The following is a 24,308-nucleotide window of genomic DNA, read 5'->3' on the forward strand; positions in this document are numbered from 1 at the left end:
CCACACAGGTGGGTTTTGGTGTGCACCCTGTCCTCGGACCTCCTGGGTGGCCTCCCCCACCCCTCCGGGCCCATTCATGGCCATTTTTGATTTTTGATTTTTGATTTTTGTTTTTTGATTTTTGATTTTTTGGACATCCTTGTGTGGCTCCCGTGGGCATACGCTGTATTGTGGCTAGGCACATGCAGGCTTGTCCTGAATTTGGATCAGATGCTTGGGTTTGTGTGACACACACCCCTCCTGCTTCCAGTTTCCATGTGCTTGCAAAGGGTGTGCCCAAGTGACATTGACTTACACGGTGACGTTGGACTCCCATTTGATGTGTGGGCAGTCTGTAGTCAATACTGTGTATACATTCCTAGTGCATATTGTTGTTGTATTGTACACTGCATGGTGTATTGATATGTGCCTCTGCATCCATCTCATCCTCCTAATTTGCAGGTCCATTTGTCATGTCTTCACAAGGCGGTCTACTTTGGAAATGGAGTCCATGTTGTAAGCAGTGCACCTACACTTTTGCGTGGCGCTAACACTGTACAGTTGGAAGTGTTCGAAGTGCTGGCATTGTCAGGTAGTGAGGCGACCAATTTTTTAAGTCCGTACTGTCATGTTTATGGTAGGTTGGAGGTTGTGTAGGTGATTAGTATTATTGGTAAGTATTTGGTAATGTGTGTTGTTGGTCCTGCATTACTGTGAGCATTTCATGTGTGTCCAGTTTCTATTAGGGACACTTTAGTTTGTGACACTTGGGTCATGTTGTGGGGATTAATTTGTTTGCTCTCACATAGCATGACATGCCATGGTGTGTTGTGTGGTGGTGCCGGGGAGGGGCTGGGTGACATGGCACTGTTCTCATGTTGTATTTTGCAAGTGGGTATTCATTTTTGCTGCATGGAAGTGTGTCTTTTGATGACACTGCATTGGTGGTGTTTGTGTAGGTAGGGATGCACACATTGTGACACTTCCAGATGAACAATCTCAGGCTGCTATGGTTCTGACAGTTGACTGTCCCTTAATTCATCATAATTGTCAGATTGAGTCATCATTGATTGTCAGATGGTATGTGCCAAGGCTGTGTGCACTCCACAGGGGTGTGATTTCTATGTGAAGTAATTAGCCACCAGCTGTGTACGGGCTGCCTCACCCATGCCCTTTCCCCTCCCATGCACAGCAGGCGTGCATGTGGTTGGGGATGTGGGGGCACCAGCATGTCCACAGCCAGGCCCCGGCGTGTTGCAACATTGTGCAGGACACATGCTGCCACTATGATCCTGCACACTACTGGGGGAGCGTATAACAGCTGCCTGCCAGAACGGTCAAGGGAGCGAAAGCGTGACTTGAGCACTCCAAATGTGCGTTCCACTATGCCCTGTGTTGCAATATGGGCTGTGTTGTATCTTACCTCGGGAGGCGTGATGGAATTCCGAATTGGCGTCATCATGTGGGTGCACAGAGGGTAGGCACTGTCCCCTGGGGAGGTGGTGATGGGGATCATTAGTGGGGTATTGACATTACTCTGTATCTGTCATGCATGCGTGTGCTGTGGCATTTATACTCACCAAGCAGCCATGCATCGCCATGCCGCCCAGCTTCCATGTCCCGGTTTAGGGTTGACATCCTGTAAATGAAGCTGTCGGGGGTGGACCCTGGATAGTTGGCATATACTGAGGTGATGATTCCCTTGGCATCACATACTACCTGGACGTTGATGGAATGCCAGTGCTTGCGGTTTCTATAGATGTGCTCAGATGCCCTGGGGGGACGTAGAGCCACATGGGTGCAATCAATGGCACCTAGCACTTTGGGCACTTGTCCGCTGAAATGATCCGGTAGCCAAGAAGTGCAGTACATTGAGGACCTTCTCCAGGGGGCTGAGTGCTTGGGAGCACAGGGTGGGTGATGTGAGGTCATCCTCCCACTCACTGACCAGGTCGAGTATTATGTGTGGTGGAAACCTGTACCTCCCATACACCTGGTCATCAGGCATACCAAATAGGCTGGTTCTGGGTGTGAAGATTCTGGCCCTGACTATCCTTCTCCTCCTCCTGCGGTATCCCACGGCCACTGCTGCTAGGAACGGTATATTCTTCCTGGCGTCTGAGCTTGTTTGTTGTTTGCGCACTCTTTTATGCTGCGCGGGACATGCGCCTGCTTCAGCTGGCGTACGTGTTTCCGGATTGGACCTTTTGGCGCGTTGTAGGCGACCGTGTAAATCTTCCCGCCCACCCCAGGAATACACGTAACACGCTCTTCCAGGCACAGTCGCGAGTAAATATTCCCGCCCACCCCTGGAATACACGTAACCCGCTCTCACAGGCCCAGTCGCGTGTGGAACTTCACGCGCACACCGAAATACACGTACCCTGCTGATATCGCGTGTGGAAGTTCACGCGGACCCATAATACACGTACCCTGGTGAAATCGCGTGTAAGACTACCCGCGCACCCCTGGAATACACATACCCAGGAAAATCACACTGCTGAGGGGTGGGGGTGCTGGGAGACAGGAGTGGGGGCATGGTGGAGGGTGCCCTACAGTGCTGGGGGGTAGGGGTGCAGGGAGACATGAGTGGGGGCCTGGTGGAGGGTGCCCTACAGTGCTGGGGGTGTGGGTGCTGGGAGACAGGAGTGGGGGCCTGGTGGAGGGTGCCCCTGGATGCAGGGGTGTGGGGGTACAGAGGGACATGAGTGGGGGCCTGGTGGAGGGTGCCCCTGGATGCTGGGGGGTGGGGGTGCTGGGAGACTTGCGTTGGTGGGCAGTGGTGCAAGGTGACATGTGGGTTGGCTGGGGGGCATGGCCATGGTGGATGGGCTGCCTGCGGGACATGTGCAGGGGTGCAGGGTAGTCCCCTGTGGTGTGGGCCGCCTGCAGCTGCCGTGGAGGGTGTAGAGGGTGTAGAGGGAACAGCTGGGAGGACCCACATGGCCAATTCACGTGTGTGACTCCACGGCACCCCCCGAAATACACGTAGGCTGCTGGATTCGCGTGTGGAATTTCCCATGCACCTGGAGTACACGTACCCTGCTGAAATTGCGTGTGGAACTTCACGCGCACACCGAAATACACGTACCCTGCATATTTGCGTGTGAAACTTCCCACGCACCCCGAAATACACGTACCCAGGGCAATCGCGTGTGGAACTTCCCACGAACTCCGTAATACACGCACACAATATTTTTCACACAGCGGGTGGCCGTGTTTGTCGGTACCCCTTTGCACCTCATTTGTCCTAGAGGGCCACAGTATGGATCATTCATCATAGCTGTATATGGGTGCTTTTTGTTAGCGCACATTTTGGCACACATTTATTTCAGGCGCAGGGACGCTACCGCCTGCTTTCTTGTGGCGTACTTGTTTGGCCCTGTGCACGTCTTTGACCTTGCGCTGGTTTGCCCTATTCGATTCCATGAATACGAGTTGTAGGCGAGCGTGTGGGCGTTCCGCGCACTTGCCTCCTGTACTTCCCCCGTGACGCACATATTTTCACGCGTTGTTCCCCATTCCGAGTGTTACGCCCCGTGTTCCGCCTACTTTTGTAATGTGCGCACTCCGTGTGATTTTGCAGCGGCCGTGGCGCACGCCGTTGGATGGCCGGTGCGCCGGCGTGTGCCGCGCACTTTTTCAGCGCACATCCAATATTTTTCTCGCGCACGGACTTCCATGAATCAATGTGCGCTGGTTTCCCTGCGTTTTTCACAGTTGCACTGCGATTTTCGCACTTTTACTGCGAATCGCACGTTTTGGCACCTCTGCGCCGGAATCTTCGGCGCAAATTAATTCCATAAATCGGCCTACTAATCTCTCTCCACCTAGAAATACTGGGTCAGGGAAACATTCTCCGCCTGCAAAGAATACAGCTTGGAAATGTACCGAGGTGCGCGGTCACCTTCTCAGGCTCCTTCCAGGCCTTTCAGAACTTCTTTCTTAATTTCTGGAAGCAAAGGAAGCCCCACCTTGATCATATGCTTAAACTGCTGAGGAGAAGGGCAGGCACTACTGCAGAGGCCACAGGCACCTGCATTAAACCCTTACAGTCCACTAATTGAACAAGTCCTGCATCCGGAGCCTTCTTGTTGGGATATTTACCCATGTGGTCATTGGACACACCACCCTCCCCCCAGAGGAAGAGGAAGACTCCCTATCCAAAGGGGCTTGCTTCTTCTGAGACTTCCAGGACTTCCTCTTCTGGCAAGCCTCCTGTCGCAAGGCCTCCTGGCAAATACAAACCAACCGCTTCTCAGACACATTTGGTGCCTGATTATTGTTCTGTAGAGCATGCTTCTGTCAGGCAAGGAAGAGAGCAAATTAACAGAATCCTCTCCAGAAGACAGATGCTTTCACTTGGCAGCCCACTTTGCAGGACCCATAGCAGAACAGATCACAGACCAGCCCAAACAGAGCACTAGTAGAACACGAGGAAGGCTCTAGAACAGCCCCAAGAGGGCAGCAGCAGAATACCAGCCAAGCAAAAGCCCCAGATTCTAAAATGTCCAGCAGAGAAGCAGCAGCTTGAGAGAACAGTGCCTGCTCACCGCCTGCCTGACCATTGGATTTTCACTCAACAGCTGCTATTATTGCTATGTCTGGCAAAAGAAGATTGAGACACCTGACAATCCCAATTCCAAGAAGCCTAAGCAAGTCTCAGAAGTCTCTGGCGATGAAACTCCAAACAGCTCAGATATGTTTGCACTCCTGAAGCAAGTGGCCAATGATGTGGTGAATGTCAAGGCTGCCCTTTCAGACCTGACAGGGAAAGTGACCACCCTGGAAAGGCATGTGATGGAGGTGTAGGGAAGAGCCTCTGGTTTGGAGAGGGAGGCATCTGGCAGCTATATACCCTATCAGGAGCTGAGAGATGATATTAACATGCCTGACATGTGAGACAGAGCTTCCCTTGAATGTACGAATGATTGTTTTGATGGCCAATTCCTGTTTGATGGAGGTGTATAATGCTTTGACATCTAGCGTCACTAGTAGGTAATCATTTTCCCTCTGCCTCACATTTTAGACAAGTAGAGATGCTTAGGGAAATTCTCAACGTAACACTGGAACATAATCAGTTTCTTTTCAACAATACCTATTGTCAAAATCAAGCAGTTGCAATGGACGCTAAATCTGCACCAGCACTAGGTAACCTGTTCATGGGCATGTTCGAGGATTTAGTCATATACCAAGACCATAGCTTTGTCTCTCATGTAATTATTATCTGGTAAATATATATCGATGACATACTTACGATATGGAGAGGCAATGATGCAGATCTCTTGACATTCGTGACCAAATTGAACACAAATGAATGTGGGATCACCTTTACCTGCAATAGCCACAAGACACATATCGATTTTTTAGATCTCACGATCCAAGCAGATGGTCTGAACCTTAAGACCTCCACCTTTAAAAAGTCCACTTAGGTCAACTCTTCATTACACACTTTGCTTTGATTATACAGAGAAAAAAATAAAAAAAAGAATACTGAAATAATAATGAAAAATAAATATATGGGGTTGAGGTCAAGGGGTTATAAGGTGTGTGGGTGGTTCAAGTTAGGTTTAAACGCATTGGGAAATGGATGTTTTGAGAGGTAGGCCCCCCAATTTAAAAAAGAAAATTCAGTATTATTTATTTTGTGGTATTATTTCATTCACTATTTTTTGATTAGTTGTAATCATATGTAACCACACACTGACCTTGGACTTTTCTGCTATGTCGATAAGGTGATAGGCACCCTGTTTTATGCAACCTTGTGGTTTGAAATGCTCATCTGCCACAGTGAAGAACATACTATCTTTTGTGACCTAACCCAACTGATTAGTGTTAAGGGAGTTCACCAGTGATTGCCTTGTTAACATTTGTGTGCAGGCATCAGTCCTTCAGAGGTTGCCGATGAATAGGAGTGTCATGTTCCGTCCTGCCAGTCTTGGAGACAGAAGGGTCTGGAAGGGGTGCTCTTTGGACATTTGGCTGCTCCTCTTCAGGATACTATCGAACAACAGCTGGGAATGTTGCAAGTATGTGTGTACCCTAGTGTCCCACAATGAACAAGTGTGTGAAGGGCTGTGTGCATTGTGACTCTTTGGCCGAGCATTTTCCTGTATGTCTTCCAGGTGCTGCGTGGGACCCGTGGTCAGACGAAGGATGTCCGCAGGAGTCTATCGTTCGGGACCTAAGTATCGGATCTAGGGCCACTTCTTTGCTTGCATAGCCCCATGTAAGCGTGTTGCTGCACGCTGTGGGAAGAGATGGGGTTTCACGTCCCATTTTGTCTTCTGACTGTGCTATACCTTTCCTTGACCACAGATGCCATTTGGCAGGATCCTCTTGATCATGCACAGTGACATGTATGGACTGACGTGCCACAATGCTGTGCTCTGCATGGTGACTGGTGTCCTTATGCTACCCCTTTGATGCTATCAGTGTAATTTGAAATAATTTGAAATAAAGTGAACAGTAATCCTAGGCTCCATAAACATGTCTGTGTGTCATACATGCTGATAGCTGCTTATTCTGGTGCCCTACAATGTATGGCAGCATTGTGGGAATTTACAGCTTCACTCACATGCATGCCGACTGGCTATGGAGGGTGTGTGGTTACAAGGGCCATTGTGGGTGTGTGGGAGACATTCCGTGGGGAACATGCATGGGTCTGTTACACTGAGTTGTCTCTTTAAGAGACGTGAGTCGAGTCACGGGGTCTAGCCACGTGACGCGTGACGTTGGGGGGAGGAGTGCCTGCGGGCAGACAGGAATTGTACACGAATAAAGAAAGACGTGTTTCCTACACTCGGTGTGCCTGTCTTCATTGCGCAGGCCCCCCCCGGGCCTAACAACTGGCGACGAGGTGTCTTCCAGGGCCGCCGAGTCCTCCTCCTCCTCCTCCTCGCCCACGGCGCCAACCCAGCTCCACAGCGCACGTCGGGTGCTGACGGCTTGACCTGCGAGCGCTCGCCTCCTCCTCCACTCCAGCTCCTACGACACGCCGATCCCGGCCCACCAGCAACCCACTCCTCCGAGGCTTCCACGTCACGCAGGAAGGGCGCGTGCACGATCCCCAAAAAAAAAAAAAACAAAAAAAAAAAAAAAACATCAATACTAAAACGAACCCTCCACGCACGTTACAGCGACAAACCTGACATCAGCATCAAGCCTGATCCCAGGCCCAACCCAGCAGCAGGCCCAGGCCGAGGCACCCACCAGCACGCCTGACCTAGGCCCGGCCACCCACAACAAGAGACTGACGCTGAGGGTACGACCACCCGCCCGCCAAGCCATACAGGCTCCGGAGACCGCCACCAGGACCCCGGTGAAAGGTGGGTGTCACCCCGCGCTGCCCACCAGCCCACAGCTCCTGCCACCAGGGAAACGGCCCCCAGGGACGGACACACGCAAGTGAACGGCACCGCTCACTGCTACAATGAGCGCACCCCAAGATCAGCAGGCCCCGGGCCCCCCTGCCCCAGCGGGGAACACAGCAACCACGGCGTGGCGCATGCCACCCCCCTTCTCCATGATGCCACAGGCAGATAAAGGCCCAAGGTGGGTTGAGTGGTTGGAAGACTTCAACACCTTCATTGACGCCGCGGGTGAAGAGAAATCCCCAAGACTACGCAGCATGTTTCTGAACCTAGCGGGGAATGACATTAAAATACTACTGAAAACCATCCCACAAGCAGAGCAAGCAGACTTCCCAGCCCTTATTGCAGCACTGAACAAAAGACTGGTGATTGAACCCAACAGGGATTACGAAAGATACATCTTCAATCAGTGCAAACAGAGGGCAGATGAAACGGTCGACGAGTTCATCACCCGCTTACGAATAAAAGGTGCGAACTGCCAGTTCCACGCGTTCTCCCTAGACGAAGCCATTAGGTTACGAGTGATTGAAGGGTGCGTATCTCAGACGCTAAAGAAGCAACTGTTAAAATCACCCGTCACGATTGATGAAGTTAGCCAGATGGCAAGGATCCTCGAGAGAGTCGAAAAGCAAGTGACGCAGATAACTGGCACCGCCTCCTCCAAGCATGATAACAACGAGGTGATCGCAGCCATGCAGGCCAGTAATGCCAGGGCATCAGAGAGAGGACCCAACCTCACCTACTCAACAATTCCGAGAACGCAACGCCAGTGTTACCGTTGTGGAATGCCGTATCCCCATGCAGGGACATGCCCCGCATTGTCCCAGAAATGCGGCAACTGTGGGAGAGAGGGACACTTCCAATCAGTTTGCAGAGAGGGCAAACCGTTCCCAACCCAAAGACCGCCAGTCGCCCCACAATTCAAGATACCCTACAGGAATCCACAAAGCCAAGGCTATCCGTCGCGCCCGTTTCAACAAAACCCGAGAAGGTATGTCAGGGTAGTCGAAGATGTCTACCCTTCGGAAGAACCCCAAGGCGACGGAGAATATGAACAGATATCCCGCATTAGAGATGAATACGACGGGCCCCCAGCACCCATCTCTCACTACGAGGCGGACCAACACCAACAGCACCCCGAAGAGGAAGGGTATCAGTTTGACCACTATCGGCAAGATGAATATGTCAACCTCATAATGGACGAAGGACAAGCACGTTAGGCACCCAAGATACCAATGGAAATTGGAGGCCACCAATTCTGTTTCCTGGTTGACTCAGGAGCAACGGTCAACATAATGGGAGAAAAGGAGTTCCACCAAATTCCCAAGAAACCGACCTTGGTGCCCTCTGAGTCCAAGATATATCAATGGGGCGCCGACACTCCACTACAATCAATTGGCTTCTTCGCCCGCCAACTTGTTCACGGCAACCGTGCCATAATGACAAGCATACACGTAATTCGCAGCCCAACGAAAGGAAGGTGCCTCCTTAGCTACAGGACGGCCTCCTCCCTGGGACTCATAGACATACACGTCCGAGATGGTGACATGATCTACTCATCAGAACCGACTCAGGTGGCGAAAGAGAGCGTGTCAAACGTCCAAGCGGAACCCAAGGAGATGGACGTGATATCAAAAGACGCCATCGTGAAAGAATTCCCCCTCATCTGCAAGGGCCTAGGAAAGCTGAAAGGACCCTCAGTTAAACTGCATATTGACCCCGCAGTTCGCCCGGTTCCCCAGCACCCGAGGAGAGTCGGGTTCCACCTCCAAGCTGCCGTGTCAGCTGAACTCAAACAGCTCCTAGATAATGACATAATTGAACCAGCAGTGGGCCCGACCCCGTGGGTCTCCCCACTAGTCATCGTGCCAAAAGAAGGGGGACAGCTCAGGCTCTGCGTCGACATGCGCGTCGCCAACACCGCGATCCAGCGGGAGCGACACCCCGGCCCCCGAATCGAGGACATGATCGTCCAGATAAACAAGTCCACCCTTTTCTCAAAACTGGACCTTAATCAGGGTTACCACCAACTGGTACTTCATCCAGAATCCAGAGGCATAACCACATTCGCCACGCACGATGGCTTATTCCGGTACAAGCGCCTTAACTTTGGCATTTCGTCGGCCGCAGAGATCTTCCACGAAACCATCAGGCAAATCATTCGCCCAATCAGAGGAGCACTTAACTACAGCGACGACATCCTAGTATTTGGCAGGTCAAAGGAGGAACACGATGTAGCTCTCCGCGCCACCTGCAAAGCCATTCAAGATGCTGGACTCACCCTTAATGTCGACAAATGTCGATTCAGCAAGACCAAGCTGAAGTTCTTTGGCCACATATTCTCTGCGGATGGAATGACACCGGATCCCGACAAGGTGGCGACGATCTTCAGCCTACAAGAACCAAGGCAAATAGCGGACGTGCGATCGTTTCTGGGGATGGCAGGTTACTGCGCGAGATACATACCCCACTATGCCACAATCACGGAACCCCTCAGGAAACTCCTTCAAAAAGAGATGCTCTTCGCCTGGACGGCTGATTGCCAAGATGCGTTCGACTCCATAAAGCAATACCTAGCGGAAGCCAGAAAACTTGCCTACTTTGACCCCAGCTGGCACACTGAAATCGTGGTCGATGCAAGTCCAGTCGGGCTGGGTGCCATCCTCGCCCAAACAAACGGTACAGACACCCACCCGAGACATGTGGTGGCCTATGCCAGCAGAGCTCTCTCGAAACCTGAGTCCGCGTATTCGCAGGCGGAAAAGGAAAGCCTAGCAGCAGTCTGGGCATGCGAACATTTCCACAACCTTGTCATAGGAAAAGAATTTACTCTAATAACGGACCATCAAGCCCTCCTCTCACTGTTCGGCAACCCTCGAACCAAGATGCCGCCACGAATTGAACGGTGGGGCATCCGCCTGCAGGAATATGACTATCACATAATTCATCGTCCGGGGGGAGAACACAACCCAGCGGACTACTTGTCGAGACACCCCACGGGAAAAGCCACACAGCGAAAGGGAGATGTAGAATACATCAGCTATGTCACCACAAACGCACTTCCCCCGGCAATTTCACTCGAGACAATCGCGGAGGCGTCAGCTGCTGATCCATCCATAGCACTGGCGATCAACCTCACAGAACACAACAGATGGAAGTCATACAGGAAACTTTTGACGGAACATCCGGACGCGAATCGAGATGAACTGGAAAGGTTGGCAAAAGTTCATACAGAACTAGCCGTCAAGGACAAGTCCATACTTCTTCGAGGGTGCAGAATAATAATCCCAGCAGCCCTACGATCGGACATTATAAAGACAGCCCATGAAGGCCATCGCGGGGCAGACAACACCAAACGGCAACTTCGGTGCCACGTATGGTTCCCATTCCTGGACGCGCTAGTAGATCGATGGGTACGAAACTGCATGGCATGTCAATGCACAGCTAGGGCTGAAGCCCCCGCACCACTACAGTCACTGCAGATCCCCGATCACCTATGGGAAAGAGTGGCAATAGACTTTTACGGGCCCTTAGAGTCTGGCGAGTACCTACTACTGTTCATTGACGAGCACTCTCGCTTCCCAATTGTGAAAAAGTCGCCGTCAACAGCCTTCGCCCACATAGCAGCTGTCTTCGACGAGGTCGTGAGCGAGTGGGGCATACCAGAAGTTATCAAGTCGGATAACGGCCCGCCGTTCTGTGGTCACGACTTCGCAACTTTCGCCAAGCATCTGGGTTTCAGACACCAGAAGATAACACCAAGATGGCCACAAGCCAACGGGATGGCCGAGAGATTCATGTCATCGATCAAGAAGACCTTACAAAGAGCCAGACTAGAAAATGTTGACCCTCACCAGGCTCTGTGCAGGATGCTTCGGGACTATCGAAACACGCCGCACGAGGCCACAAACAGGACGCCGGCTGAGATGATGGTAAAATACCAAGTTCGCACTCGCATCATAAGACATCCCAACAACAGACCGGAAGCAGATCCGGAAGTCTTAGCGAGAGATGCGGAACGGAAGGAACGGGCCCGCATCCGAACAGATGAGAAAAGAGGTGCTCGCCCGAAAGAGATCCAGGTAGGAGACGAAGTACTGGTCCAACAGACAATGGTCAAAAAGACTGACTCAAGGTTCTCCCCACAGCCGCTTCTCGTGACAGCCATGAAAGGAACCATGGTAACAGCTGAAAATGAAGAACGGGAAGTAACTCGGAACTGCTCACAGTTCAAACTCACCACCGTTCAGGGCCAGCAGGAGCGAGACCCCCCGGATCCGGAACCAATGCCTATGGACCCGAGAGACTCACTGTGGTCACCACCGAGATTTTCAGCTCGCCCAGGAGTGAGGAGAGTACAAGAGCCAGAAGATGATCTAGGTGAAGCCGCCAACGGTCGGCCCCATCGGGTCGTAAAGAAACCGTTGCGCCTAGTTGAAGAATGTTAATACTGTTGTTGTAAGGACATTCGTCCGGGGGTGATGTTACACTGAGTTGTCTCTTTAAGAGACGTGAGTCGAGTCACGGGGTCTAGCCACGTGACGCGTGACGTTGGGGGGAGGAGTGCCTGCGGGCAGACAGGAATTGTACACGAATAAAGAAAGACGTGTTTCCTACACTCGGTGTGCCTGTCTTCATTGCGCAGGCCCCCATGTAACCTTCTTCTGGTAAATGTGTTGTTGTGCTTTCCGAAAGGTCAACAGTGCCAGTGTCCTACGTCAGGTAATTATGGTTCACTCATGTTCACATGTGTGCAGGGTTGCACCTGGGCTGACATGTTGGGTGGAGGGATATGGGGCACTCATATTTTGGGAGAGTGAGTCTGTCTGTGCAGCAGTGCTTCCTTATGTGGACGGAGTGGACTTGTTTCCATGGCATGTGTGAACCTTTCAGGTGAGTCAACATTGTTTTGAGTAATGCACTCTGTGTGCAAAGGCCCTGCTGGTGTTCCCCACTTCTTCCGAACTAATCCGTTGTACCATTTTTGTAATGTCCAGGAATGGTGTGGCGGCATGGTTGTTTGTGAATATGGCCATTATTTCATCATGCAGTGTGAGGCTGTAGGTCTAGAGGTGTGCATGTTTGGTATGTATTGGCATGCCCACATGGCTGCTTGCATGGGTGTGTACAATCGAAAGTGTTGCCTAGGGATCTAGGCCTAATGAAGGACGCACACACGGAGGGACTGGAGGAATGTCTTTATTCCCTTTCCAACAACGTAGTAACTGGCGCTTCCCGCGCACATTCCCCAGAACCCCTTTCTCCCTTGCCAGACTCCGCCTCCCCAACGGCAGGGGCCCGAGAGTATTAACTCCTTAAACCCCGGGTAACACTACCCCCGAACAATATGTCCAAACATCAACTTAACACTCTGTGTCCAAACATCAACTTAACACTCTTCAACAAGTCTCATCGGTTTCCTGATGATTCGTCGCGGCCTCTCAACTTGAGCACCGGGCTCTGGAACATCTTGAGTTTCCACTCTCTGACTCGTCCCTCCAGGATCTCCCTCTGGAGGGATCCACAGGTCGTCCCGCTGCATCCGTGGTTCTGGGGGGACGGACCTCTGTGGTATTGCTGTGCCTTCTGTTTTAACGTAATGTCTGAATTGTTGACAGTTCCTCTATTCTGATCTTCAGCTGTCACCATCGTGCCTTTCACTGCGACTACCCTCATGGGACTTGGGGCAAATCGCGGATCTGTCTTCCTGGTTGTTGGCTGTTGTACTAGGACTTCATCTCCTATGTGGAATTCTTGTATCACCGCTCCGCGCCGCGCATCAGTACTGCGCCTCGCATTCTCTTTTGCCTCAGCATCCCTTTGGAGCAGGTCCTTGTCAATCGGCTCTGCACTTGACGGGTTCCGCGGAATGCGGGTTCGCACCTCGTAGCGGAACATGAGCTCGGCAAGTATCTTGTTTGTAGCCTCATGAGGAGTGTTCCTGTAGTCTTTTAAGAGGCGACATAATGCCTGATGCGTGTTGACTGCTTCAAGCCGTGCTCTCTGTATTGTCTTCTTAATCGACGCCATGAAGCGCTCAGCCATTCCGTTCGCTTGTGGGTGGCGAGGAGTTATCTTCATGTGTCTGAAACCCAGGTGCTCCGCCAGTGTCCCGAACTCGTGCCCACAGAACGGTGGTCCATTATCAGACTTGACACATTTGGGGATCCCCCACTCGCTAAATACTTCCACTATCGCCGCTGCTACCTGGGGAAACGCTGTGGTGGTGACTACTTTGACTATAGGAAATCTCGAATGTTCATCTATAAAGAGTAGGAGGTAATCACCTACTTCTGTAGGCCCATAGAAATCCATGGCTATTCGTTCCCACGGGCGTTCAGGTATCTGAGTGTGTTGTAGTGGGGGCGGACGTTCGGCAGGGGCTGTACACTGCCAGGCATGGCAGTTCCTTACCCACTCATCGACGGCGGCATCCAGGAAGGGGAACCACACATGGCACCTGAGCTGCTTCTTCGTGTTTTCAGCCCCTCTGTGGCCTTCATGGGCGGTGCTGACCACCTCGCTCCTGAGCGTGGCGGGAATTACAATCCTGCACCCCCTTAGCAAAATGTTGTTGTCTTTCACGGCAAGTTCACTCTGCATCCTAGCTAGCCGCTCAATCTCCTGTTTGTTCACTCCTGGATGGGCTAACATGGCTCTGTGATGATCCTTCCATTTGCTGGTCGTCGTTAGGCTGATAGCCAGGGCTGTCGTTGGGTCAGCTGCAGACGCGGCGGCAACCCTTTCAAGGGATAACGCCGGTGGCAGTGAGTGTGATGCCACATATTGTACATAGGCAACATCGTCCTTCCGGGCGAGCGGGGCTCCAACAGGGTGTTGTGACAAGTAGTCAGCGGGATTGAGGTCACCTCCAGGCCGGTGTACAATGTCATAATCGTATTCTTGGAGGCGGATGCCCCACCGTTCGATCCTCGGTGGCATCTTGGTGTGCGGGTTGCCAAATAGGGATAGAAGCGCCTGGTGGTCGGTGATCAGAGTGAACTTCTTCCCGATGATAAAGTTGTGAAAGTGTTCACACGCCCAGACTGCCGCCAAGCTCTCCTTCTCGGCTTGGGAATAGGCTAGCTCTGGCGTTGACAGCGCCCTGCTTACACAGGCGACCAGATGCCTGGGGTTGACGTCAGCGCCACTGGTTTGTGCTAAAATGGCTCCAAGGCCGACCGGGCTGGCATCCACCACCACCTCGGTGTGCCACGATGGGTTGAAGTATGCAAGGCGGTGGGCTTCCGTGAGGGCCTGATTGATGTTGGTGAAGGCTTGTTGACATGCCGGGGTCCATTCGAAGGATGACTCCTTCTGCAGCAACTTTCTCAGAGGGTCTGTAAAGGAGGCGTAGTGGGGTATATACCTCGCACAGTAGCCCGCCATGCCGAGAAAGGAGCGGACGTCCGCGACCTGTAGGGGTTCGCTGAGGTTGGTGATCGTGTCGACCTTATCAGGATCAGGCATCATGCCTTCCATGGAGAAGATATGTCCGAAGAATTTGAGCTTCGTTTTACTAAAACGGCATTTGGAGATATTGAGTGTGAGGCCTGCCTTATGAAGGGCTTCACAGGTGTCGTGCAGTGCCGTGTCGTGGGCCTCCTTGGACGATCCAAAAACGAGTATATCGTCGCTGTAATTCAGAGCTCCCTTTATAGGTCTGATTATCTGACGTATCGCTTCCTGGAAGATCTCTGCGGCGGACGAAATTCCGAAGTTTAGTCTCCGGTACCTGAAAAGTCTGTCGTGCTTTGCGAACGTCGTGATGGCTCTGGAGTCGGGATGGAGCTCCGGCTGATGGTATCCTTGGATCAGGTCTAGCTTGGAGAACATCTGGGCGCTGTTTAACTGCACAATCATGTCTTCAATACATGGTACCGGGTGTCTCTCCCGTTGTATCGCTGTGTTGGCCACCCTCATGTCCACACACAACCGAATCTTTCCCCCTTCTTTGGGTACCACCACAAGGGGGGAAACCCATGGAGTCTGCCCCGTCGCCGGTTCTATGATGCCGTCGGAGAGTAGTTGTTGGAGCGCCTCTGATACTGCCTCCTGAAGGTGGAACCCGACTCTTCTGGGGTGTTGCGGCACTGGTCGCACCTGAGGGTCGATGTGCAGCTTGATGGGGGGGCCGTGGAGTTTCCCTAGTCCCGTGCACAGCTTGGGGAATCTTCTCGCGATGTCGTCCTGTGAGACGAGCGTCTGAGGCTGGTGGAATGCTATCGTCCCTGTGGTGTTCCTCGGGTCCAGGTTGTTCGAGGTTGTGGTGATCATGTCACAAGCGTTCACGTGAATCTCAATCAGCCCCAGGCGCGAAGCTGTGTGGTAGCTGAGCAGGCATCTGCTCCTGGCGAGTGACCGGATGACGTGAATGGTTGTGTTCACTTGCCGCCCATTTAGGAGGAAGCATTGAGCAAACTGTCCTACTGTCTGTAACGGGGTGGCAGCCCCCCATTGAAAAATTCTCGATTGGGATGGGTCAAGCGGTGGCGGGTGTGGCATCCTGTCATAGTCCTGCTCACCCATAATGTTCACTGTAGCACCTGAGTCGATCATAAACTGAAATTGGCAATTCCCCATCTTGATCGGGATTTTCGGGGCCTCCCTGGCTTCTTTGTTGTCAAGTATGAGGTTGACGAACTCGTCCTGGTCATATTGATCATACGGTGCGTAGTAGGCCGTCGCCTGATCATCCTGGTAAAGTGTCTCAGGCCTTTAGTCCGTTGGAGGGTTGTCATATTCATCTGTGAAGTACCTGGACTGTTCTGCTTGGTCGTACTGTGGTGTATATCCTGATGATTGGTATTCATCGATTGCCCTGACGTAGCGCCTCTGCCCCAGCCCTTGTTGGTAAGGTCTTGGTTGATTGTACTGCTGAGGCGGTGGCCGGAAAGGCATCCTGGCGGCCACTTGGGGTCGCATCGGGGGAAATGGTACGCCCTCTCTGCAAACGGAGTGAAAGTGTCCCTCTCTCCCACAATTTGTGCACCGTTGGGATAGGTCCGGACATGACGCCGAGTGGGGGAACGACATTCCGCAGCGGTAGCACTGTCTTTGTTGGCGTGGGGCGGGAGTCACGGGAGTCGCTGGTGCTCTGTACGGCTGTGGTCCCCTGTCGCCTTGGCGAGGCGGTTGTATGGCAGCTATGAGTTCACTTGTGTCTTGTTTAGGGTTGCCGGAGTGTCCCATGGATGAGGCTTGCGCATCCACCCTCTCATGAATGCGAGCAAGTTCACTCACTTCGGGTATGGTGAGTGGTTTTTTTAATAGCTGCTTCTTGAGTGCGGGGGAGAGGCAACCTTCGATCACCCTCAGTCTTATGGCTTCCTCTAGCGAGAACGCGTCAAACTGGCAGTTTGCTCCTTTCACTCTTAGACGTGTTATGAACTCATCAACAGTCTCTTGTGGCAATTGGGTGCATTGGTTAAACAAATATCTTTCGTAGTCCCGATTGACCTCAATGATCAGCAGTTTGTCTAAAGCAGCAATCAGGTTGGGGAAGATGTTTTGTTCAGCTGCCAGAATCATTTTCACTACGGTCTTGATTTCCCCCCCACGAGGTTAAGGAAGATGTCTCTTATGTTGGGGGAGTCACCGTCACCGGATCCCCTCATGAAGTGAGGAAAATCATCCATCAAGTCGGTCCACCTGGGGCCTTTGGTGGCTTGGGGTGTCATGGTGAATGGCGGGGGCAACCGCAACTGTATTGACTTCGCCGCCCGTGGCGGTTGAGGAGATCCCTGGTTGGAACCAGGGTTGGAGTGCGGGTTGCTCATGGTGCCTGAAGGGTGGGGCCTGCGGGTGCGTAGCCAGCACGTGGGGCGAGGGTACTAGGCCTCGAGTGTGTCCACGTGCACCCACACGCCACCTGGGTGTCCGATGGTAGGGGTGAAACTGTGGGGCCGCTTCTCCAGTTAGGTGGATTCCGTGGCGAAGGCCTGTGGTCCAGGAGGGAGGGCGTGGGCGGGATCGCCGGCACGCGTGTCTTTGCTGGGGCCCTGCAGCTTTATGGGGCCTGCTGCACACTCCCCATGTTGTCATCACAGCAGGTTGGCGTCGGCCGGGGGCAGGCGCGGGTGTGCCTGTGTAGGTGTGGAGGAGGGGGCTCAGCGGGTCGGCAACCGCCTGAGCGAATCCGGCGGATTGCCATATTGCGCGCTGGAGGAGGAGGAGTAGGAGGAGGAGGCTTGCTTGGTCTCCCGCAGCACGAGCGTGGATGCGGCGGATTGCCACTGAAGGAGGACTCCAGTGTGCGGGAGAAATCCTCGTCGCCAAATGTTGCCTAGGGATCTAGGCCTAATGAAGGACGCACACACGGAGGGACTGGAGGAACGTCTTTATTCCCTTTCCAACAACGTAGTAACTGGCGCTTCCCGCGCACATTCCCCAGAACCCCTTTCTCCCTCGCCAGACTCCGCCTCCCCAACGGCAGGGGCCTGAGAGTATTAACTCCTTAAACCCCGGGTAACAGAAAGATTGAGGGGAATTATTTAACGGCCTCGAGATTCATCCCCCCAAACACAACTAGCGAAAGCTACTTGACTTAGGAACCTCGTTGCCTTTATGCCGAACCTTATAAAAGGGATGACAAACACCATTGGATTCAAATACCCACACACATTGCAAAATAGCACTTGAGCACTTGACCATTGGAAACATTTACTTGTACAATACAAAAATTATTTTATTAAGACAATGGGCCTCATTACGACCCAGGCGCTAATGGGTTAACGGCTCCGTAAAAGGCTGAGGCGCTGTTAACCTATTAGCGCCTAATTACGAGGTCCCTTTGCGGGACCCGACCTTAACGGCTGGTTTTACCAGCCATTAAAGTAGGGTGCCGCAAAGGGACCTTGGTGCTAAGTACGGTGCCGCAATTTGCGGCACCGTACTTGGCGCCTTCCCCATTCCCATTGAGCCCTAATAGCACCATGGTTTAGCGCCGGGGTCGTAATGAGGCCCAATGTATTTAAAAAAAAATATATTAAATCATCAACAATAAAAAAAACAAAAAAAAACCATGGGTGTTCCAGGAAGATGACTGTGTGCAAGCCGTACCTGGCACTTGTCATCCTTTCATCATAGACGCTGACTTATGTGCAGTCACTGTTTCTTTGTAGATGCATCTGTACTCATGTGAAGAAGTTGTTGACAAGACCCTCCCTCACTCGGGCTGCACTCGCACTGTGCTAGTCTGGGTCGGTGACCTGGCACGTGGTTGTGTCTTGAACTCAGGTACCACTTCGGCATTTATGCTCTTGCACACTGCAATGTTATGGAGGACACAACAAGCATGTATGATGTTGACACACCATGACTTGTAGCCTCTACAGGAGCATACACCTCGAGTGGTCTAGGCATAGGAATGTGGACTTCCTGGTGCCTATGGGCCACTCATTGTTGGTCCTGGTGAGCCTATGTGACATATTGTACCTTTCTTATTGCATACTGGTAGGCCGCCTGTATGGTGTCAGAGGTAGGTGCGCAATGGGTAACCGGAATCACTTGTGTGAGGGTAACCGGAATCATTTGTGTTTGATGCAGGCTAGTTGCCTTTGTGTGGACCCTGTGATGATGCGCACATGTTGCGATTGCGATAGTCTTTTGGCTGTGCGCCCATGTGTGAATGCAATGCTATGTGTGTGTGGTAGGATGTGGAAGGGGTTTCCGTACTTACCTAGCAGCCACAGGTCCCTGTAGTATCTGGCTTCCAACTGTGAACACAAGCTGGAGCACCGGAAGATGTGGCTGTCATAGACAGAGCCTGTAAAGTTGGCATGCAGATCCATGAAGAGGCCACCAGCATCGCAGATCAATTGGGTGTTGATGGAGTACCAGTGGTGCCGGTCGCAGTAGATGTACGCATAGGCCTGTGGGTTGCATAGTTTAACATGGGCGCAGTCTATGGCTCTGATGGCCTGGGGAATCGCTGTGCAGCAAAGAATTGGTGTGTGACCTCTCTGCATTCATCCTGTGTCAACGGCATGTGGACATGAAGACGGCTGCATGATGCAATGGATACCACTACCTGGTGATATACCTGCATTGAACCCTTTCGTCCTCTGGAAGGAGCCAATGGCGAAGAAATGCAGGGCGGCAGGGAGCTTCACATGTGCCCTGATGGCATGTGAATGGGCAGCGGTCTGCTGAAAGTCATCCTCCTACTTCTGAAGCATGTCCATGATGACGTGCAGAAGAAAGCAATAACTTTGCAAGACCTCTTTGTTGGCCATGCTGAAGAGGGTGACCCTGGTGCCAGAGACCTGCTGCCTCCGTCTCCTCCTCGGCTGGGTTGCGGCAGCTGCAGCAGCAGCATCATCGCATTCCTGCATGCAGAACACTATAGCCAAGTCTCAGGGATACATTTCCTGGGATGGTATCCGTGGAGTGCCGCTGGGTGCCTTTATAAAGGGACGTGTGGTGTCATGATGTGTGTACTTGTATTCATCATCACTGTATGGGTTAAGTTGTGAGTGGTTGCCTGTGGATGGTGTTTAGCGTTCAGGTGTGTATTGTTTGGTGGCCTTCTGTGTGCATTTAGCATGGGTGTGTTGATGCTTTAATGGGATATGTGTATTTGTTCTAGATGTGATGTTGCACAACATATGTGTTCTGTGCTGTGGTATGGGACGTATATTGACTGTGTGTCTATTCTCATCTTGGGTGGCTTATTGGGGATTATGGTGGTTGTGGTTTATTTTTTGGAAATTTGCGTTCACGTGCAGTCTTTTTCTTGGCTTCAGACTACCAGTGTATTTTGCATAAGAGAGAAAAACGGTCCAGAAAGGCCACTATGACCCACAGCGCTAATGCCAGTTAATATGATTGTAAGTGCGGCAGCGTTCAACTTAAGGGTTGAGGGTGCCTAGACCAAGAACCCTCAGTAGAGAACAGAGTAAATTAGATCAGTGAACTGCGCCAAGTTGCAAGCAATACAACAAACAATTGAATTGTATTTTTAATTCCATTCAACAACCTGACACGTGTTTCGAGCAAAGCTCTTCCTCTGAGGCCATAAATCTCATCCAAAAGGGGGTAATCAATAATATGAATAATTCTAGGGGACAATTCCAGAACTTAATAGTGGTTGCAATTGCAATTGAATAATTATAACAGACAGCCTTCCGGCAACAACTGTATCCAAGGGAGCTCCCTTGAGGAAGAGCTTTGCTCGAAACACATGTCAGGCTGTTGAATGGAATTAAAAATACAATTCAATTGTTTGTTGTATTGCTTGTAACTTGGCGCAGTTCACTGATCTCATTTTTACTGTATTTTGCATAAGTCCTTTTGATAAATCTGTGTAAATTGCCCCCACATACGTTATGCCTTATTTTTGGCATAACTTTTACTTACACTTCTTATTTTACTTAACAATGAACAAACCGTAAAAATACAAATAAATGTAATAAATATGACAAAATGTAAATACTAACAAAAGTATCACAAATGTAATACATATTACAAACATGTATTAAAACAGTTTAACATTTTTGTTAAACACAAACAAATATTCACACAACACAATACATCACTTGCACTATAAAGCATTGCATAGCAAAGGTAAACATTGCAAACCAAGAACAGTATGAGTTAAGGTTATCATGATATTTGATTATTTTTTTTTAATTTATTTATTTTTTTTATTGTGTGTAATCAACTTGCGATTTTTACAAAGACGCTTTAGCTCCTTCGCATTCTGCCAAATTCTTGAAGTTCTTAATTGGTAAAAGTACTGTTTCTGGCCTTCATTGTTATTTCCTGCTGATTGCTTTATTCTCGTCTCTAAATTTCTGTCGCTTTTATTTTATCAAAAAAGGCTGTCAAACGTTTTGTCGTTGCAATCATCCATTTTGGTTTTTCCCCAGACATCAGTCTATTCCACCAAACGTCCTCGTCGAGAACTGAGTCTGTCATCCCAAGAAATGTAAGGTAAACGCTTCTTTCTTTGCTGAGGGCTTTGCAGTGAAGTATCAGATGTTTTAGATTTTCAGGTTCCGCTGCCGATTGACATAGTCTGCATTCGTTGGCAGTCGACTGTAGTCTAATGCAGAGAATTTCTCGTGTCGGTAATAAATTGAAACAGGCTCTCAAAAAGGTTCTCATTAGTTTCTTATCTGGGAATAGTCGACAGTATGGTAGAGGAGTCTTAAGCCGGTTTGAGGTTGGTGGCAAATGCGTGGTTAGTTTGTTTGAATGGGCCTTGTCAACTGTAGTTATCCAATCCAAAAGCTCCATTTTAGTTTTTACCTTTTGGGAATTTTCTGCCAGGTCTGCTTCAGTGCAGGCTATTTCTTTTAATTTTGCCGTCTGTGATTGAGACCATTTTGTGAGACGGCCTGATGAGATTTCTGCAGCTATCAGTTTGAAAATTGGGAGCGTATCAGGAATGGTAATTTTTCTGTATATTTGCATAGCATTTAGTTCCACTGATGCTAGCAAAGACTGCAGGCCCAGGTCACGCCTGATGTTCGCAATAGCTGCCGAATTTGGAAGACCCAAGACTGAGCGCCATAAAAGGCCTTCAATTTTTGGCCAGATTGAAATTGGCATAGACAGAGTCGCACCCATGCCGTAGGTTAGCTCCGGGACAGCCTTGCCTCTATAAAACTGGAGTACAGGCTCCAGCGAGAATTTGCCGTATTTTTTATCAATGGATCTCATCTGGGCGGCTAGGTTTCTTGCCTTGCCCCAAAGGGTAGTTTGCATGCAGGCTTCCCGGGGTGAGTTGTCTATCATTATGCCCAGGTATTTGTAGCAGTCCACAATTTCGATCTTGGTATTTTCAAGGAACCATCCTTTGTTGCGATTCTTAGTTAAATTATTGTTCGCCATAATCAAGATTTTTGTTTTTGATTTATTAATTTCAAGATTGTTTATTTTTATATAGTTTGCCAAGTTGGTCAGTTGGCGTTGAAGGCCGATTTCCGTTTGGTCTAATAAGATTAGATCGTCCGCATAGAGAAGGCGTGATATGTTGGTGGCCCCTATTTTTGGTGGAAATGCTCGGACAGAGTTTTCAGAGTCCTTGAAGTCACCAAGGAAGCTTATGAAGAGTGCCGGGGCTAGCGGGCACCCTTGTTTGACCCCCCTCTCTGCTAGGATCTCTTCTGATAGCGTTCCTTGTTTGTCAAGTCTCACACGGAGTTTGTTGGCTGTGTGTAGTGCTATTATTGGATGTATAATTTCTGTAGGACAGTTCCATTTATGTAGTTTGGTCCACAGGCGTTCCCGATCCACTCTATTGAAGGCCTGCGAGAGGTCAATGAAGGCCATGAACACTGGTGGAGAGCCCTGATTCACCTTACTTTTGATTAAGTTTAGCAATAAGATGTTTGCTGAAGTTCCCCTGTTCTTGAGGAAGCCCATCTGAAATGGGTCGTAGGCAGCAGATGACTTTGCCCATGTTTGAAACTTTTTGAGAAGAAGCATTGCGAATATTTTGCCGATTATGTCTAGCAAGGCTATCGGCCTGAAGTTCTGTGGTTCTTCTCTGTTGCCCCGTTTGAATATCGGGACAATTATTGAGTGTGTCCAGGATACAGGGATGGCTCTGGCTGATTCGCAATGCTGAAATATGGTACTAATCAATTCGGCCCAGGCTTCCGGATTTTGCTTCAGATCAATGTTACTAAGGCCATCAGGACCAGGTGCTCTCGAAGATTTTAGTTGTTTCATGGCTTTGATGATGTCTTCTTTGTCAGAGATAGTGGCCCATCTGTTACTGCCTGGTTTAAAGCTTCTTTCAGACTGCTCTTTCGGCGGGGCAAACATTAAAATGTTTGTCCATTTTTCCTCAGTAACCGCGTTTGCCAATTCATTTTCATATCTAGATGTTGTAGATTTGATCAGGGACCAAAAGTCGCTAGATTTCTTCGTGCTGAGGATTTTAAGCATTTGTTCTGCATCGTTCTGGTACATAGCTCTCCTGCGGTTCGAGAGCCAAGATTTGTAACTGCTGATTTCCGATGCACAGTCCATCCTGGCCGTGTCGGTTTGTTCTGTAGCTGCTCGTCTTTTGGCTTTTCTGAGTAATTTTCTTCTGTCCACCAGATCTTAATCAAATTTGTGGAGGTGATTTCGCCTAGGGCCTTTGCCCGTCTTTTTATCTGATCTGTATTGCAGTAGAAACGGCAGGTAATCTGGTCTTTTATTTTCATTGAGTTTATCTGCAGTTTTCCTGCCGTAATTTTCTGAGATGTTCCTGATGTTTGTGGCTGTCAGGCGGAGTCTAGTTCGTTGGGAAGTGGCTTCTAGAGCAGGGAGGACGAGCTTGTTATTATAATGGAGAGATGCCCAAGTTGTTGCCTACAAATTGTGATCACTTTCTTTTGTCCGTATGATTTTGAATGAGTTGATCAGATGCAATAGATTTTCAGATGCGAAGATGTAATCAAGCGTGGCCCTAGAGTTGTCCCGTTCCCACGTAGGTAAGATGTTGTCCCAAGATTTTAGCCAGGCCAGATTGTGAAAGTTTCTTGCGGTCAGAGCACTCATCCAAGCTTTACCTCTTTCTTCTGACGATAGTTTGGGCCTGTTTTTGGGACCTGTAACATTATTTTGCTCGCAGATTGCATTTAGATCACCACAGATAATGACATGGTCTGTATTAGAGTCAATTCTGATGGTATCAATCACTTCTATTACTTTGTTGCAGAAGTTAGCGATTGAGGTTTGTTGCGGATTCCAATACAAATTTAGAATCGCCAAATCGGTGGTGGTTATTTGTTTGGAGTTCGGGTCAGCACGTGTCCAAGATGTCAGGACTGCTAGTGTTCCATAGCTCTCTGATAACTTTTCACGGATTTTAATACCGGAACCTATTTTCACTGCGAGCAGTAGGCCGGAAGATGGACGTCCAAATAGACCACGTTTGGCAGGTGAAAGTTCAATTTCGTATCCATCTAAAAGCGGTTTCTCGGTCAGCCAGGTTTCTTGGAGACATATAATGTC

At 50.3% G+C, this 24,308-nt stretch overlaps 1 long non-coding RNA gene across 1 annotated transcript in view; it reads left to right on the forward strand.

The window, feature by feature from the left end:
- Nucleotides 1-24,308, forward strand: part of LOC138521185 (uncharacterized) — a 125,543-nt gene that overhangs the window by 75,272 nt on the left and 25,963 nt on the right. Inside the window, exon 2 of the long non-coding RNA XR_011282964.1 lies at nucleotides 21,224-21,287. This is a non-coding gene — a long non-coding RNA (uncharacterized lncRNA). The remainder of the gene's footprint in view (nucleotides 1-21,223; nucleotides 21,288-24,308) is intronic.

This window comes from Ambystoma mexicanum, chromosome 1q, assembly GCF_040938575.1.
Source record: "Ambystoma mexicanum isolate Mex_15411 chromosome 1q, UKY_AmexF1_1, whole genome shotgun sequence".
Classification (NCBI taxonomy): Eukaryota; Metazoa; Chordata; class Amphibia; order Caudata; family Ambystomatidae; genus Ambystoma; species Ambystoma mexicanum.